Source organism: Ursus americanus, chromosome 2, assembly GCF_024610735.1.
Source record: "Ursus americanus isolate L20-20 chromosome 2, mUrsAme1.1.p, whole genome shotgun sequence".
NCBI classification, from domain to species: domain Eukaryota; kingdom Metazoa; phylum Chordata; class Mammalia; order Carnivora; family Ursidae; genus Ursus; species Ursus americanus.
Window position 1 is genome coordinate 7,729,846 of NC_142128.1, and position 19,465 is coordinate 7,749,310.

Sequence of the window (19,465 nt, forward strand, 5' to 3'; positions counted from 1 at the left end):
AGAAAAACATAGGCTGTAACCTTTTCAACACGGGCCACAGTAACTTCTTTCATGACACATCTCCAAAGGCAAGGGAAACAAAAGCAAAAATGAACTTTTGGGACTTCATCAAGATAAAAAGCTTCTGCGCAGCAAAGGAAACAGTCAACAAAACAAAGAGGCAGCTCACGGAATGGGAGAAGATATTTGCAAATGACACTACAGATAAAAAGCTGATATCCAAGATCTATAAAGAACTTCTCAAACTCACTACCCAAGAAACAAATAATCAAATCAAAAAATGGGCAGAAGATATGAACAGGCACTTTTCCAATGAAGACATACGAATGGCTAACAGACACATGAAAAAATGTTCAACATCATTAGCCATCAGGGAAATTCAAATCAAAACCACATTGAGATACCACCTTACACCAGTTAGAATGGCAAAAATGGACAAGGCAAGAAACAACAAATGTTGGAGAGGGTGTGGAGAAAGGGGAACCCTCTTATGCTGTTGGTGGGAATGCAAGTTGGTACAGCCACTTTAGAAAACAGTGTGGAGGTCCCTCAAAAAGTTAAAAATAGAGCTACCCTATGACCCAGCAATTGCACTACTGGGTATTTATCCCAAAGATACAGACATAGTGAAGAGAAGGGCCATATGCACCCCAATGTTCATAGTAGCATTGTCCACAATAGCCAAACTGTGGAAGAAGCTGAGATGCCCATCAACAGACAAATGGATAAAGAAGATGTGGTCCATATATACAATGGAATATTACTCAGCCATCAGAAAGAATGATTACCCAACATTTGCATCAACATGGTTGGGACTGGAGGAGATTATGCTAAGTGAAGTAAGTCAAGCAGAGAAAGACAATTATGGTTTCACTCATTTTTGGAACATAAGGAATAGCAGGGAGATCGGGAGAAGGAAGGGAAAAATGAAGGGGGGGGTAAACAGAGGGGGAAAATGAACCATGAGAGACTATGGACTCCGGGAAACAAACTGAGGGTTTTAGTGGGGAGAGGCGTGGGGGAATGGGCTAGCCCAGTGACAGGTTATTAAGGAGGTAACGTATTGCATGGAGCACTGGGTGTTACATGCAAACAATGAATCATGGAACACTACATCAAAAACTAATGATGTATCGTATGATCACTAACATAACCATAAGAAAGAAAGAAAGAAAGAAAGAAAGAAAGAAAGAAAGAAAGATCCTTTTTCTGCCCCCTTCTGCCTGTAAAAGCCTTCCATTTTCATTAGCTCCTTAGAGCACCTTTCTATTTGCTAGATGGGATACCACCCCATTTATGAATTACTGAATCAAGCCAATTAGATCTTTAAATATACTCAGTTGATTTTTTTTAAACATCTTCTGGTCCTATGGAAAGCACCATGTTGTTGTTGTTGTTGTTGTTGTTCTTTTTTTTTTTTTTAAGATAATTTGGTCTTTTTTTTTTTTTTTTTTTTTTAGATAATCTTTTTTCCCAACATGGGGCTCAAACTCACAACCCTGAGATCAAAAGCCTCATGCTCCACAGACTGAGCAGCCAGGCGCGCTGGAAAGCATGCTCTGGAGCCAGAGAATTTAGCTCAGACCGTGCACTCCAGGGCCTCTCACACATCCTGGTTTTCTCCTTTCCTTTCATGGCTAAGCCTTTCCCTCTCTAGAAGAGATCAAGACAGGAAGAATGGCAGCAGAGGGCCTGGGTTTGGGAATAAATACAGCATCCCGGTCTCCCTCCTTGGCCTTCTCTGGGTCTTTCCAAGCCACTTCCAGTCACCCAAAGACCCTGGGGGTGGGGCAAGTGTGAAATGAGGCTGGAAGTCGGAAGGCCCTTCCCTGATGAGAAGCGAAGACTAATGCCACTATTCCACCCTCAAAATGTGTGGCGATAAGGGAAATAGTTTTCCAAGGCACCCTCTAAAACCCAGCTCTCTTGCAGCCAGAGTATAGTATAGACTTTTGGAAAACAGTAAGACATTTAGAACCCCATAGATTTTACTGGATTGGGAAGACCGTGACAGTTGTGCTTTGCGGCTGAGGGTGGTGTGACTCTGGCGTTTAGATTACACCCCCAGGTTGGGCAGGCCTGATTCATCTGTGATGATACAGCAGGCGGGGGAGCTGGCGGCTGCCTAAGTCAGGCTGCCTGACAAGAGGCAGGGCTCACAGGGGAGCCAAGCAGCGAAGGAAATTTACTGCGTGTTGTAGCCAGGGAAAGTGGAATTGGACCTGGGTGATAATCAGCCTGATTAGCTTGGTGCCTCCTGGAGAGAGCCAAGGGCGGGGGAGGCGAGGCAGGGCAGGGCGGGGGCGGGAAGGACGGGTCAGCCAGCATGAAGGTGGAGGCCCAGAGGCTGGGGTTTGCTGAGGTCAAGAACTGGGGCCCAGAGAAGTCTGTGGAGCAGCAAACCCAGAGAAAATGAGTCTAACACCCAATCATCGGTGCTGAATTAAAAAAGAGACAACAGGCCCAGAATGGAGTTGCTTGTGCTAACTATAATCAGCAAACCGCGACTTAATATCTAACCTAACTGCAGTTTCAGCTTCTTCCGGGGAATATAAACTTTAATGGGTCAATCTGGAATTACCTGGTCAGCACTAGTGAGGTCATCTGCCTGATAGACCCCTGGCCTTCCCCCAGCGGAGGGTGACCTTGAGGAAACAATCCACTCTTTTGTTAGAAACTTCCTTTTTCTGCCCCTTTCTGCCTATAAAAGCCTTCCATTTTGTACAGCTCCTCAGAGTTTCTTTCTGCTTGCGACATGGGATGCGGCCTGGTTGGTGAATTGTTGAATAAAGCCAATTAGGTCTTGAAATCTAGTCAGTTGAGTTTTGTTACTTAGTGGCAGCAACGGGATCTGAAGGGAACTTCAGATGGCTTCAGGGACAATGAGAAACAAAACATGGTACCCTTGAAGCCTCTGAGATCTCTCCTTTGCTTGCCATTTCTGAGGGCTGGGCCCAGTTCCTCTCAGTCCCGAGCCCCACTCTCTTTGCTTTGGGCGCCTGATCTAATTGGCTCTCCAGTCAGTTCCATGTTGGGAGCTGCTAGTATTTTTGTGACAATAGCTAGTATTTTACCTTCTTCGAGTGGAAAACCCAGCCTTTGGTTCTGTCCCCAGGTTCCACGTTGGGAATTGGTGGTGGTACACGCAGGGCCTCCTTTTGGCCAGTCTGCAGGAGCATTCCTTGGTTACTGCTGACATACTAAGGTGCACGTGTTTGTCTTGTTTTGTATAGACAAAGTCTATTGATAATGGGAATCTCAGAAGCAGCCACAAAATTAGTGGGTGCCTGTCCAGCATTTAACAGCTGTTAGAGCGCTCACCACCTAACCCAAAGACTCCTGTTAGGATAAGTTGGTTACGGAATAGGTTAGATCCACACTTGGCTACCCACCAATCTCAAAAAAATTTCTGCGCAATGAGGTACACTGTAAAACACCACACAGTCCCTAACCCAGTGGCACATCCCTTTTAGGTATCAGTTTGGCTCTGAGAGACCTAAAGGCTTAGCCTAAATAAGTAAGTAAGTAAGTAAGTAAGTAATCCTTAAATTGCAAAGATGAGCACACACACCACCTTTGGCACACCTGCTTATTTTTTGTCTAAGAACTATGGTTCTGGAAGCTATAAATACCTACAAAAATGGCAAAATCTTACAAAAGTTAACCTAGAATTATAATGGCCGTTATGGGGAACGTTCCAGTTAGACGAGATCATTTATTTAAGAAGTGCACTTGAAAGCAAGGATTCCCAAGTTCAACACACAGAATGGGATACCTATTTTAACTGGTATGCAAAAACTTCCAAATGCCTTCAAGATTCCAAAATTCCTTCATTTAAACAATTCACTGCCAAGGTTAATGAAAAATTAAAGACACAAGAGATACCTCAAACAATAGATGATAAAACCGATGTGACTCCTCCATTCTCGTTTACCTGAGTACTCACGTTCTACTAATTCTCTATCTGAACTACCTTCCCATTCTGAAAAGACTGTTGAACAATTAATTACCTTATAAAATAAAACCTCTGAAGTTGCAGGAGACCCTCCTCAGGTATCTTTCCCTTCTTGGTCAAAGATCAAACTAATGGCCAGAGTTAAAGAATTTCCTAAGCCCAGGGAAGATCCCCAGAAGTCTTCTGAAGACTTCAGTCATTATCAGGGCCCATGACCCCAGGCTGCCAGATTTTTATCAGCTTGTGCACCCGCTGGTGGGACCCAGTGAAGCACAAAAATGGTGGAAGGAATCAGGATGGCATGACCCTGAAGAAGATATCCAAGATCGCTGACCTTCAACATGGTCCCCTTTGTGGATTAAAAAAAAAAAAAAAAAAAGCTAGCAAAATAGCAACTGATCTTTTTTTTTTTTTTTTTAAGATTTTATTTATTCATTCGACAGAGAGAGAGACAGCCAGCGAGAGAGGGAACACAAGCAGGGGGAGTGGGAGAGGAAGAAGCAGGCTCCCAGCGGAGGAGCCTAATGTGGGGCTCGATCCCAGAATGCCGGGATCACGCCCTGAGCCGAAGGCAGACGCTTAACCGCTGTGCCACCCAGGCGCCCCAAAACTGATCTTCTAAAAGCCATTCCTAGAGTCTTCCCTGCCTGCACTGATGGGTCTATTATTCAAACACGTACGCATAAAATGTATTTTATGTATTTGTATGTATGTATTTGTGGCAAACTTTAGAGCCCATTCGGAAACTCTCTTCCAGTAGCATTCCAGGTCCCATACAATAAATGAGCCCACCCACCCACGTGCTCTAGCTGTTCTTTTTATAAATTGATTATCTTCTGAGATCAGTGGATTGATAAAAAGGCAGAAAATAGAACGGGAAATCACCAGTCTGACTAAACTTGTGACCCTAGCTGAACACTTTGAAAGGACTTTGGAACAAGATTACACACGTCTGCCAAGCTACTGGCCCTAACAGCCACGACAGCTCCAAGTCCAGGCACCTAAAATAACTCCTGAGAGCCCCACACCACACCTTCCTAGGGGTCCACCATCAAAACAATGGCCCAAGGGTTGATATTTCATTTGTAATCAATTGAGACGCTGGAAAAAAATGTGTCCTCAAAGACCCCATGCAAATTTTTCAACGTCAGCTTGAGTTTACTATCTCTGTGGTCCTAAGCTGATAATCAGAACCTGATAAGAAATTATTTTTAGACCTTCTCACCTAAGCTAAAATAAAACTGTGTACCCAGAGGGCGGGGGTGGGAAACCTTCAGAAGCGCTTGTAAAAGGATTTATGGTGGGTCAGTTTACGATGTCATTTAAGTTGCAACCCATTTCTTGAGGAATTACAAATCCTTACAAAACCAAAAATGGCGTCAAAGTCCACTTATTTTTTTTTTCCAATCCCCAAACCTCTTCTATTTATCACAAAAGGCTTGTAAGGAGTGTGAAAATTTTGCCTTTAGGAAATGAAAGTCCTTCCTATAGAAACTTTCAATTACGCTCAAAGTCTTTGAAATGTAACAGTCCTACTTGATCCGTGCAGGCACTCTTACCCAGGACATCTCACTAAGATCCAGCTTCCCGGGAGGAAGTTCTTATTTAAAAAGAGGGGGAGGGGTATTTTAAAATTTACCTGGCTGGCAAATGTGGGGAACCCAGCTGGCTCAGGGGGTGGAGCGTGCGGATTTGTCTCATCTCAGGGTTGTATCTTGTGGGGGTAGAGATAAAGGAAGTTTCCAAAGAATTTGGGGGTAAGATTTAATTTTATTTGGGAACAAGAGAGAGCAAGCTGGGGAGGAGCAGAGGGAGAGGGACAAGCAGACTCCGCGATGAGTACAATGAGATGAGATCACGACCCCAGCCAAAACCAAGAGTTGGACACTTAACTGGCTGAATGACCCAGGCACCCCCCAAAGGAATTTTTATGTGTTAGAGAAGAAGACTTACAAGATCCTGGGGGAGTTGAACTAACATTACCTTTGCCCTCAGCAAAGTATTAATAGTGAGGCAGCTGAGTCCCTAGCGGAACGTCACTCCACCTGTTTCAAGGACTTGTCGATGGGCTGGAAGTAGTAAGAAAATTTAATTTTTTTCTTCTGCCTTTGTTGCCCTCATCATAAGGGACAGTCCATAATTGTTTACTTCTTCATTTTCACTGGAAATTAAGGTTTTTAAAGTGTTAAGAATTCTCATATAACTATAGCTACCAGAAGCAATAAGAGAAACGTCTCCATACGCAGGGAAAAGAGGATGTGTGTTTTCAGTAAGAGAGGATATGAGGAGTGGAGATGCATTTTTGTTGAGAGAAAAGGAAGTAATTTTGTCCTAAATGGCCTCAGAATTGGAAAGAGGAAAAACGGCAAAATCTGAATGTGAAAAAAAAGTATAGGTTTCTGGAAAACAAATCTTGGGGAAGGAATTTTATGCGTGGTCAAGATGGCTAAGATTGAAATAAATTTATTTGAGTAAAAAAAATGATGAGTTTTAATATCAAAAGTACACTAGTGCAGGGGCGCCTGGGTGGCTCAGTTGTTAAGTGTCTGCCTTTGGCTCAGGGCGTGATCCCAGCGTTCTGGAATCGAGTCCCATATCAGGCTCCTCTGCTGGGAGCCTGCTTCTTCCTCTCCCACTCTCCCTGCTTGTGTTCCCTCTCTCGCTGGCTGTCTCTCTCTGTCAAATAAATAAATAAAATCTTAAAAAAAAAGATTAAAAAAAAAAGTACACTAGTGCAAAATTAGAGTTGATTTCTCATTGTTGAAAAAAAAGTTTTCTTGGACTTTCGGTTTGCTTTTGGCAACAGATTGTTAAGTTTCTTTACTTTTTAAGCAGTCCACACAAAGCAGAAATTTTGTCTTATCAAAACAATTACTGTTTCATGTTATCTTTCTCATCACAGATGTGATTACTTAAGGAAATGGAGTCTTCTGTATTAAAAGAGCTAAGGGCTTGGTTTGTTTTTTTTTTTTAAGATTATATTTATTTATTTGACAGAGAGAGAGGCAGTGAGAGAGGGAACACAAGCAGGGGGAGCGGGAGAGGAAGAAGCAGGCCTCCCACTGAGCAGGGAGCCCGATCCAGGCTCCATCCCAGAACGCTGGGATCATGACCTAAGCCGAAGGCAGAGGCTTAAGGACTGAGCCACCCAGGTGCACCAGCTAAGGTTTTTTTTCCCTAAAAAAAAACAACTGTGTGACTCTCTGTATTTGATTGTAAAGTCTTCAATTGTCACTGTGGTTAAATAGATAAGTATTGGTTCACAGTGACCCACAAACGATCCTTTTGGTATTTTTGATAAATTTCCCCAAATCAAATTCTAAGGGAAGTATTTTTGACCTCCAATCAACTCTTGAGATTTTTAGGAGGGGTCCTGGCATATCTCAAAAGATTTGTTTTCTCTCCTTATGGAAAGAGATGTTAAACTAATAAGATGAATGTGTCAAGTTAAATTACATGGGAAGCACCGTCAAATAGGAAGTAATACTAAGACTTCCTTATGTTGAATTTGTATAAGAATATAAGTAGTTCCAGAAATTATATGAAATTCCTGAAGTCTGATACGTCCTGGCATAATGTTATCATCATAATTCCAGGTCATTTAAAAATGTTGTGTGCCACAAAAATGACTAAATTTCCTTGTCAATTCCACTGTAATGAACTCTCATCAGATCTTTAGTGATAGGCATTTTTTGTCTTTTGTCATTTACAAATAGTTATTGTTTTACTCAGGTGCTTTTGCAATAATGTTCCTCCCTAAGTACGTCATCTTCAAGGAGATTCATGAAAAGGACTTTGGTAAGCACAAGTTTATGATAACTTTAAGATCATAAAACTGGGGGCGCCTGGGTGGCTCAGTCGTTAAGCATCTGCCTTCAGCTCAGGGCGTGATCCCGGCGTTCTGGGATCCAGCCCCATATCAGGCTCCTCCGGTGGGAGCCTGCCTCTTCCTCTCCCACTTCCCCTGCTTGTGTTCCCTCTCTCGCTGGCTGTCTTTCTCTGTCAAATAAATAAATAAAATCTTTAAAGAAAAAAAAAGATCATAAAACTGAACTGGATAAGAATTTCTACAACTACTGGAAAAAATTGGATTCAAGCAGAACCTTAATCACACGGAACTGAATGAACTAAGGAGGATGACTGTAATTCTTTATGACTTTTTGTTTGAAACATTGGTTGTTTTTGAATGTTGTGTTTTCCAAGATTTAAGAAACCTTTTCTTAAGCTATCTGTGACTTAACAGCAATTTGGTAAAGTATATATACCTTTATAACAAAGACGAAACATTTACCTTCTCTTCCTGCCTGATTCCTCCAAAATTCAGAAACTCTTGAGTATTCTTTTCATGGCAATATTATTAGCTATTTGCATAAGTTCAATAAAAATTTGTTCTCAAAACAGGACACACTGGAGACAATGGCTGTATAGCCAAGGCTTTGACTAGAATGCATTATTGGAGAGAGATGTGTGTAGACTCAGATATGACCAGACAGCTTTCAGGAACTGCTTGGAAAGGTCAGCCTAGTACCTTGCGTATAGGGTTCCCAGCGGCCTTACCAGGTGAGTAAGGAAAGTCACTCCCTGGCAGGCCCTCTAATGGCTCAGGGGGGACCTCAAGAAGAGAGGAATTCACCCAAACTAGAGTATTGCAGGAAAAATCTAATAGTTGAGTCCTTGACTTAGCTTCCTGGCCTCAGAGGTTTTTAAGAGTTCAATCTGAGGGAGGCCTGGGTGGCTCAGTCAGTTAAGCACCTGCCTCTGGCTCAGTTCATGATCTCAGGGTCCTAGGATTGAGTCCTGCGTCAGCCTCCCAGCTCAGTGGGGAGCCTGCTTCTCCCTTTCCCCGGTGCTTGGGCTTTCTCTAAAATAGAGTTCAATCTGAGATTACTTATGAAAATTTCCAGCAAAGCTGGTCTTTTTATTTTTATTTTTTTAAAGATTTTCTTTATTCATTTGACCCCGGGCTGGGGGTGGGGGGCGCAGGTGGGAAGCAAGCACAAGCAGGGGCAACTGCAGGCAGAGGGAGAAGCAGGCTCCCCACTGAGCAAGGAGCTCGATGTGGGGCTCCATCGCAGGACCCTGGGATCCCACCCCGAGCTGAAGGCAGCTGCTTAACCAACTGGCCACCCAGGTGCCTGCAAAGCAGTCTTTAAAAAGAGTTTATTTGGTCAGTCACTATTCTTGCTACACTTATGTAAATAAACAATCAGGCCAGGTTTAATGCAAACAAACTAGCTTTACTGCGATTATCTGAGGTAAAAGAAAAAAAAAGAATGGGGCTAATTATAGAAAAATTACCCTTGCACATTTATAGAGTTTAGATTTTAATCTCATTAATTGTCTTTGAGGTTTTGTGATATACCTGTTAACTGGACTGGATTCTGAATTCTTCTAGTTGTCAAACATCTGGCTATGACCCTCCAAACTCACGTTTCCGTTTTCTCTCACCCTTCTCATTTGGGATCAGTTAAAACAAAGGCCGTCCTTGAATCTCCTTGGAAGGGACTAGACTAGGGCCTAGACCAGGTCCTCCTTGCTGCCCAAATGGCAGCCAGGCTTCAGGAACCCAAGCCTTGGGTACACATCTCACAGCCGAAGAAGGCTCCTCCTGACGCCTGCCCTCTGCAGACACTGGAGAGTCTCCCCATCGGTTGACGAGAAGGGGAGGAGCTGACATCGATAGAGAGTTTCCATCAAAGATGCCAGATCAAGGCTTGTTACTTTAACTACACATAAAACCCTTTTGTCTTTTCTTTCTTTCCTGTACTCTGCATTGGGCTGGTAACCATGCAGTAGTTATCAAACTAGATCCCAGACAAATAAGATTTGTTCGTTAGCCTTTTGCTCTTATTTTCGAGTTATTCCGCATAGCCAAAACCACAGTCTCCGTCATGCCGAGCCGCTGGAGTCTGCCAAGCTTCCCTGTAACTGAGTGCATGGTTAAATGGTTAATACCTGTGAATGCCCCATGTGTGCTCCACAGTATGGGTAGTTCTGTTTCTTGGGCGTTGAGAATAAAGATTCTCTCAATACATTAATATGTATAACGAATCATCACTAGATCGTGTTTAGCAATGGCTTATTCAAATATTCCATTTCAGGATTGGGCTGAAGACAGATATTTTCTTAGGAGAAAGATATGAAAGGGGAATTGAGATCTCGAAGGCTGAAAAGACTTTAAGGCAGAAAGCATTATGATATAAAGGCTTGGTTGATGTTAGCATGTGATATTAGCATAATGGTAAAAGTGGTCAATTAACTGGAAATATATAACAATTCTAAATGAATATAGATTTAATATAGCCTAAAGCATATAAATCACAAACTGGCAGAATTATGAAAAGGAATTTCATAGCCTTATTGAGATATTTACAATTTCATAGCCTTATTGAGATATTTACAAGAGCATATGTTGGTGATTAATATCTCAGACAGAAAAAAATATTACATGAAGAATACAGAGAAGTTGAACAAAACAGTTGTAAGCTTGTTGTAATGGACAGAAAATAAAATTGTGGTCCCAGACATTTAAAGAACATACATATATTTTTCTCAAACACACATGAGGCATTTATAAAAACCTATGACCCACCAGTCCATAAAGCACATCTCTGCAAATATCAAAGGGAGGCAAGAATGACAACAGGAGGCCAATGAGGAAGTTATTCTAACAGTTCAGGCAAGAAGTAGGGAGAGGAGGTTGGATTCAGGGTACCCTTTGAAGGTAACACTGACAAAGTTTGCTAATGGACTGGATGCACAATGCAACAGAAAAAGAAGAATCAGGAGGGTGACTATAGTTAACAACTATAAGTTGTTAAGCCACAACTATAAGTGGCTAAGAGAGTAAATCTGGAAAGTTCTCATCATAGGAAAAAAAATTAGGGGCGCCTGGGTGGCGCAGTCCTTGAGCGTCTGCCTTCAGCTCAGGGCGTGATCCCAGAATCCTGGGATCGAGCCCCACATCAGGCTCCTCTGCTGGGAGCCTGCTTCTTCCTCTCCCACTTCCCCTGCTTGTGTTCCCTCTCTTGCTGGCTGTCTCTCTCTCTGTCAAATAAATAATAAATAAAATCTTAAAAAAAAAAGAAAAGAAAAAAGAAAAAAAATTATAGCTATGTGAAGTGATGGACATTAACTAAACTTACTGTGATAATCATTTCACAGTATATACATGTATCAAATCATTATATTGTACATTGTCAGAAATAAGACCCAGGCCCAAAATGGAGTCTAAGCCCCATGACACCAAACCAAGACTTAATTATGGTTTTGGCTTTCCCAGAAATGGGATCTTAAACCAGGCAATCAGGGATCACCTGATCAGCACTAGTTAGGTCATCTGCCTGATTAGACCCCCACCACCCCCTAAAGGATAGTAATTTTGCAATAGTCGACCTACTTTTTTGCCTGAATATAACTTCCTTGTTCCCACACTCTTCTGGCTATAAAAATCCTTCATTTTGTGTACTTCCTAGGAGGTCCTTTCTATCCGCTAGACTAGATGCTGCCCAATTCATAAATTGTTGAACAAAGTCAATAAGATCTTTGAAATCTACTCAGTTGAATTTGGGGGGGCAGTGCAGAGGGAGAAGGAGAAAGAGAACCTTAATCAGACTCCAAGATGGAGGCTGACACGGGGCTCTATCTCATAATCCTTAGATCGCGACCTGAGCTGAAATCAAGAGTTGGACACAACCAACTGAGCCACCCAGGTGCCCCTCAATGCTATTTTTTTTTAAAGATTTTATTTATTTATTTGACAGAGATAGAGACAGCCAGCGAGAGAGGGAACACAAGCAGGGGAGTGCGAGAGGAAGAAGCAGGCTCATAGCGGAAGAGCCTGATGTGGGGCTCGATCCCATAACACCGGGATCACGCCCTGAGCCGAAGGCAGACGCTTAACCGCTGTGCCACCCAGGCGCCCCCCTCAATGCTATTTTTAAACAACACCTAAAACCAACAACAATGTTATGTTGATTGTATCTCAATTGAAAGAAGAAAAAAAAAAAAGAAAAGACAAAAGGAATCAAGGAGGATTGCAAGGTGCTTGGCCTCAGCAACTGGAAGATGGAGTTCTATTACAGAGACGGAGATGCCTACGGTGGAGACGGCAGGCTGGGATGGGGGAAGCACGTCAGGAACAGAAGTCTGTTTGAATTACAAGTGGAAATGTCCAATGGGGCAGCCAGGCATGAGTCTGGCAGTGAGGGGGAAAGTCTGGTCTGGGGCTGAGGTTTGGAAATTGCCATCCTGTCAAGGATACAACATCAGTGGGAGCCGTGGCACTTGGTGAGATCACCTCGGGAAGGAGTGTGGACAGAGAGGCGGTCTCAATGTGCTCTCATGTTTAGGATCTGGAAAGATGGAACTCAGAGGTAGGAAGAGAACCAGGAGGGCTAGGAGACCAAGCTGCCAAGAGGAAGGAGTTTCAGGGAGGGGGTGATCTCTGCCAGATTCTCAGCCAAATGAGAGGCGCACCAATATGCTGCAGGTCGTTGGTGACCTTGGCCAGACAGCTTCCCGAGGGGGTGTTGGGAACAAAAGCCTAATTGTAGTCAGTTCAAGAGAAAGAGGAAAACAAAGCAGAGAATGAAAGTTGGGGCATGTGAGGTCAAGCAGGGGACTGTTTTTCTTTTGTTTTAAGACAGGAAATATGCTAAAGAAGGATCCAGGGAAGAGTGGAATAGGTGACGTTGCAGGACAGAGGCAAATACAGAAGAGAAGTCCTTGAGTAGGTGGTAGGGGGTGAACCCCAGCAGTGCAGGGCTGAGCCATATGGAAGCCAGAGGCCAAAGGAAAAATCAGTAATACTGATTCAGTCCTTACTTAACATTTTGATATTTTGCTCATTATGGATTTTTTGCATTGACTTTGATTTTTAAAATATTGCATTAAAATATTATTTACGTTGATTACTGTGTTCTTTGGTGCTCTTTTAGATTTTGCACCTGAAGCCCAGTGGAGGGGACTCTTGGGGGAGATTTCCTAGTACAAGAAGGAGGTGGAGTGGGGGCGGGTGTATCAGAATAGAGGGCACAGGGCCTCTCTTATGACTGGCAGGAGCAGCCCGCAGGCTGACAGGCATCCCCCCCAAAACCCAGAAACAAGGATGGGTGGTTTGTGTGGGCGGCTTGGTAATGGACCACGACCCAGACTAGAGAGTCAGCTTCAGTGGGGACAGAGCTCCCTCTGGTGGGCCTGGGTGGCAAAGACAGCTCAGAGCAGATGGTGCTGGGGGGTCTGAGGTGTGCAGGGGTGCCGCTGACCCCAGAGCGCGCAGAGGAACAGAAGCTCTGGAACAGACCAGAGTGGTCAGAGAAGGAGGAGGTCAGGCCGCCGAAAGAGGAGCGTGTTTTGAGAAGGAAGCGAATAATCAATGATTTCAAATGTCCGAGAGGCCTCATTTAATGTTGGCCAGATTATTGGCCACAAGACTTGTAAATCAACACATGTAAACCTCTCCGAGCAGACAATATTTTCCAAACTAAGATGAAAAAATTACCTTCTATGTGGAAATTTCCTGAAGGAGTTAAGGCTTGGACTTTTAAAAGCCTCTATTACTATTCTTATCCTGAGCGTAGGCCCAAGGCTAAAAAACTCCCTTCGTGAAATTTCACCTGCCTATAAGAGCCTATAAGTCAAGTGAAATCTCATCTCAGGGATATTCCTGACCTTCTTTACCACTGCGAGGCTGGGACCTTTAAAAAATAATAAACAAAATGTCAGAGAGGTTGGGGAGTGTAAAAGGAAGCTAATGTCAACCCTGGGCCGCAGTGCAGGTTTTTCTGTCACTGGGCGTCTGATCATGGGGCCTTTGGCGCTGGGCCACGAGGGCTGGCTGGACAGGGACAAGATGGATTTTTGAGTGACTCAGAGCAACTTTGCTTCCTATTAAGATGGACCAAATTCCAGCTTCGTGCCAACAAAAACATCAGGACTGAGTCTGCCAGCTCTATTATCCAGAAGGTGGGCAGGAAGTTGGACGCCACTACCAGTCTCACCCGGCCAGCCGGAGGTAGGAACGATGTCTCTGGAGCAGGAGCTATGTTATCGGTCATGCTTCTCGTCGGAAGTGAACACACCCAGCCTGAACGGGTTAGGATACACACAGACCCAAAGCAGACAGCAAACCCACATTGTCTGCTCTGCTGGATGGCAGAAGCAACAAACCCAGGGCCGCAGGCAGGGTCTAGCACTATAATTTTGTTTCTAAGTGAGTGTTACACATTTTAAACTATTTTGCAGCATAGCTACCTTTAGAATGTAATGGTTCTTTTTTTTTTTAAGATTTTATTTATTTATTTGAGGGAGAGAATGAGTGTGCCAGAGAAAGCATGAGCAGGAGGGAGGGGCAGAGGGAGAGGGAGAAGCGACTCCCGGCAGAGCAGGGAGCCCAACACGGGGCTCAATCCCAGGACCCCGGGATCATGACCTGAGCCGAAGGCAGCCACTTAACCAACTGAGCCACCCAGGCGCCCCTTTAACGGTTCCTTTTAATGATACTTGTCTGGGATGTAAATATTGCTAAGGATCCTGGGAAGCCAGCGTGTTGGTTTCCTCCAGGAAAGTGAGGCAGCCCAGCAGAATATAAAAGACGAGTCCAGCTGAACTCCAGACACACTCACCAGCCACACTCTGGTGATTTGGAAGAAGGTAGAAGCCTCATGGGGTTCAGGTATGTGAGCACAACCTCTGCCCACACTGACTGACCGACCACTAAGCTATGCAGACACCAGGAGATCCCGAAGTCAGCCTAGAATAAATAAGAACAGAAGAACCAAGTAGAGATACCAATGACCACACACATCTGGAAACATGAAGTCCAGTTTAAGCTTCGTTAAGTTGCTAAGGATTAGCAGTATCAGCAACAACCCTTACCATCGAATGCTCCAAGATGCACAAAGGGATAGGAAAGTGTGACCCATACTCAGGAGAAGGGAGTAGTCCACAGGAAGTGATTCTGCGTGGGCCCAGATGTGGGATTTAGAAGATACTTCAAAGCAGCTATTATGAATATTTGCAAAGAATCCAAGGGATTGCACTGATGAGAGTGACTCAAAAAATAGAAAAATCTCAGCAGGGAAACAGAAACTATTAAAAAAAAAAAAAAAAGAACCAGATGGAAATTCTACTGTTGAAAAGTAAACTGACTGGAATGAAAATTTCATGAGAAGGGTTCGACAGCCAATTTGAGATGGCAGAAGCAAGAATCTGTCAACTCGAAGATAGGTGGATTAAAAATGATCCAGTCCAAAGAAGAGAGAGGGACAAGATCGAAGGAAAATGTACAGAGCCTCAGAGACCGAGGGACAACGGTAAGCGTACCGACATACGTGTAATAAGGAACCCGGGAGGAGAAGAGACAGAGAGACAGAAGTAAAATACCCTTCAAAAATGAAAATGACTTTCCTCGGCCAGTCCTGGCCCTGCTTGTGTGCCCATCTGGTGGCGCTCTTTGAAGTATCTGATCCTGGCTCTGATGAAAAACCCGAGAAAGGAGTCCAGACCAAGAACAGTGGTGTGGTTAATGTGAAGGCTATGGGCGGGATGGTTCGGTGGTACCGTTGAAGATTAAGTAGCATGCGCCACTTGCTAAACTAATGAAAACCTATTGTGAATGACCAGGCTTGTCAATGAGGCACATCGGATGTTGATCTGATGGGCAGCCAATCAATGAAATAGATACACTTGCGTAGTTGGAAGTAGAGGGCAAAGGTACAATTGGCGTGTTCCCGTAGCGGCCAGGAAGTAGCTACCAACTGCTGCTTTAGTCCAGAATTCGGTTTCCACAGGCCAAGAGCCCGCTCTCAACTAGAAATCTGCCATTTGGCTGCACTGCTTCTTTTTTTTTTTTTTTAAGATTTTATTTATTTATTCAACAGAGAGAGAGAGAGAGTCAGCGAGAGAGGGAACACAAGCAGGGAGAGTGGGAGAGGAAGAAGCAGGCTCATAGCAGAGGAGCCCGATGTGGGGCTCGATCCCATAAGGCCGGGATCACGCCCTGAGCCGAAGGCAGACACTCAACCGCTGTGCCACCAGGCGCCCCTGGCTGCACTGCTTCTTGAATAGTTTCCCTGTTCTTTCATTTGTTCCTTCTCCTCCATTCCGTTATTGTGCATGAAATGACTGGGGCATATACCCAAGCATCTTGCTTGGTGGTGGTGGTTGTTGTTTTAACTAAACGGCCAATGATGGATTTTCATCAGCATCAGATGGAGATGAATTAGGGAAAAGTATTGTTTCTGTGAAAATACCCCCTTTCTCCCTTAGGAACATTCTCATTTAGTTCTAATTTTTTATATTCCAATAAGTTATTAGCTCTCCCTGTTTAAAAAAAAAACAGGTACGAAAATATTGCTACATATCTTGGGGGTGCCTGGCTCGTTCAGTCGGTGGAGCAACTGACTCTTGTTCTCAGGGTCATGAGTTAGAGCCCCACATTGAGTGTAGAGATTACTTAAAAATAAAATCTTAAAAAAAAATCCTGCGTATCTTAAAACAGTGGTTTTCATTTGTCATTGTAAAATCAAAGACAAATTATAACTTTTTTTTCTATGGAGCTGTATTACATGTATGGCAATGTCTTTAAGTAGTGATAAATTACTTTTATTTATAAATTTTTTCAGTAAAAAACATATATTTACTTATTTATTGTTAAAAGTCTAGTATAACTGGGATGCCTGGATGGCTCAGTCAGTTAAGCCTCTGACTTTGGCTCAGGTCATGATCTCGGGGTCCTGGGATCGAGCCCCATGCCGGGCTCCATGCCCAGTGGGGTGTCTGCTTCTCCCTCTCCCTCTGCCCTCCCCCTGCTCATGCTGTGTGTCTCCCTTTCTCTCAAATAAATAAATAAAATATTTATTAAAAATTCCAGTATAATTGACATACAGGGTTATACTAGTTTCAGGTGTACAATATAGTGATTCAGCAGTTCTATACATTACTCAGTGCTCATCAGGATAAGTGTGCTTTTAATCCCCTTCACTTATTTCGCCCATCCCCCAACCCACCTACCCTCTGGTAACCACCAGTATGTTCTCAATATTTAAGAGTTGGGGTGGGGGAGGGGCGCCTGGGTGGCGCAGTCATTAAGCGTCTGCCTTCGGCTCAGGGCGTGATCCCAGCGTTCTGGGATCGAGCCCCACATCAGGCTCCTCTGCTAGGAGACTGCTTCTTCCTCTCCCACTCCCCCTGCTTGTGTTCCCTCTCTCGCTGGCTGTCTCTGCCAAATAAATAAATAAAATCTTTAAAAAAAAAATTAAAAAAAAAAAAAGAGTTGGGTGGGGGGGAGGGTTTGTTTGTCTCTTTTTTCCTTTGTTCATTTGTTTTGTTTCTTAAATTCCACATATGAGTGAAATCATATGGTATTTGTCTTTCTCAGACTTATTTCACTTAGCATCATACCCTCTAGGTCCATTCATGTTGTTGCAAATGGCAAGATCCCATTCTTTTTTTATAGCCAAGTAATTTTCCAATGTGTGTGTGTGTGTGTGTGTGTATCACAGTGATAAATTACTTTTAGAGGATCCAAGGTAATTTTTTCGTCAAGTATATTGTTGTTTAAATCAATTTCTTATTAAAGTTTTTTTTAAATTAAAGCAAAAAATAAAGGCAAAGAAGAACATTTCATAAGATATATAAATATAAGAAAATACATAAAAAGATATACAAAAAATGAAAAAAATTCATAAGATAAATAAAAATATCTTCATAAGAAGAGATAAAAATTATAAACATGGGGGCCTGGGTGGCTCAGTTGGTTAAGTGTCTGCCTTCAGCTCAGGTCATGATCCCAGGGACCTGGGATCAAGTCCTGCATCGAGCTCCTTGCTCATCAGGGAGTCTGCCTCTCCCTCTGCCTGCAGCTCCCCCTGCTTATGCTCTCTCTCTCTCTGACAAATAAATTTTTAAAATCTTATAAAAAAAGAAGAAGACTTGAACAACTCTATCACCCAATTTGATCTAACAAATACGTATACACAACCCTCCACCCAGCAACAGGAGAGCAACCATTCTTTTCAAGCACACATGAAATGCTGTCCAAGATAAACCACATGCTAGGCCATAAATCAAGTCTGAGTAAATTTAAAAGGATGAAAATCATACAAAGTATTTTCTCCAACAACAACAGAACCAAAGTAGTAATCTACAAATGGAAGAAATCTGGGAATCCCCAAATATTTGGAAATTAAACAATGCACTTTTAAATAACCTGGGGGTCAAAGAAGATACCACGACGGAAATTAGAAAATATCTGGAATTGAACAAAAATACACAATACCGGGGCGCCTGGGTGGCACAGCGGTTAGGCGTCTGCCTTCGGCTCAGGGCGTGATCCCGGCCTTATGGGATCGAGCCCCACATCAGGCTCCTCCGCTATAAGCCTGCTTCTTCCTCTCCCACTCCCCCTGCTTGTGTTCCCTCTCTCGTTGGCTGTCTCTATCTCTGTTAAATAAATAAATAAAATCTTTAAAAAAAATACACAATACCAAAAATATCTAAATTGCTAAGATACAGAAAATGGTGTTATTAGAGCCAGCGGATGGCTCCAATAGTGCGTGTCCCTCCCCAACTTTGTGTTCAATGGCCTCACGTTGAAAGCCTGAAATCAATCCTGGTGGGAATATTTTTTTTTTTAAGATTTTATTTATTTATTTGAGAGAGAGAGAAAATGCATACGTGAGAGAGAGCATAAGCAGAGGGAGGGGCAGAAGTAGAGAGAGAAGCAGACTCCTGGCTGAGAGCCAAAGGCAGACACTTAACTGACTGAGCCACCCAGGTGCCTTTCTATCAAACTTTTAGGGAAGAAATAATATCAACTCTATATAAACCCTTTCAGGAAACAGAGGAGAAGGGAACATTTCCCAACCTGTTTTATAAGGTTCGTATTACCGTGATATCAAGGCCAGACAAAGACATGACAAGAGAATAAAATAATAAACCAGTATAATCCACCAACATAGACACAAAAATTTTTTTTAAGTTTTTATTTATTTTGAGTAATCTCTACACCTGACATGGGACTCGAACTCATGACCCAAGATCAAGAATTGCATGCTCTTCCGACTGAGCCAGCCAGGTGCCCCCAGACACAAAAATTTTAAACAAAATATTTTCAAACTGTATCCAGCAACATATAAACAGGATTACATAACTATGACTAAATGGAGTTTATTCTAGGAATGAGACATTGCTTTAACTCTAAAAATAAAGTAATGTATCACATTAATAGAACAAAGGAAAAGCACATGATTATCTCTGCTGGTGCAGGAAAAGAATGAAAAATTCAATTCTCATTATGATTTTTAAAAACTTTGAAATTCTCAACAAAGCGGGAAAAGAGCGGATTTCCTTAATCTGATAAAAGACATCTGCAAAAAACATACAGCTAACATCATACCTAATGATGAAAGACTGACTACTTTTCCCCTATGACCAAGAACAAGACAATGTCTGCTCTTACCACTCTTATTCACCATTTTCTGAAGATTTTAGCCAGTGCAAAAAAGG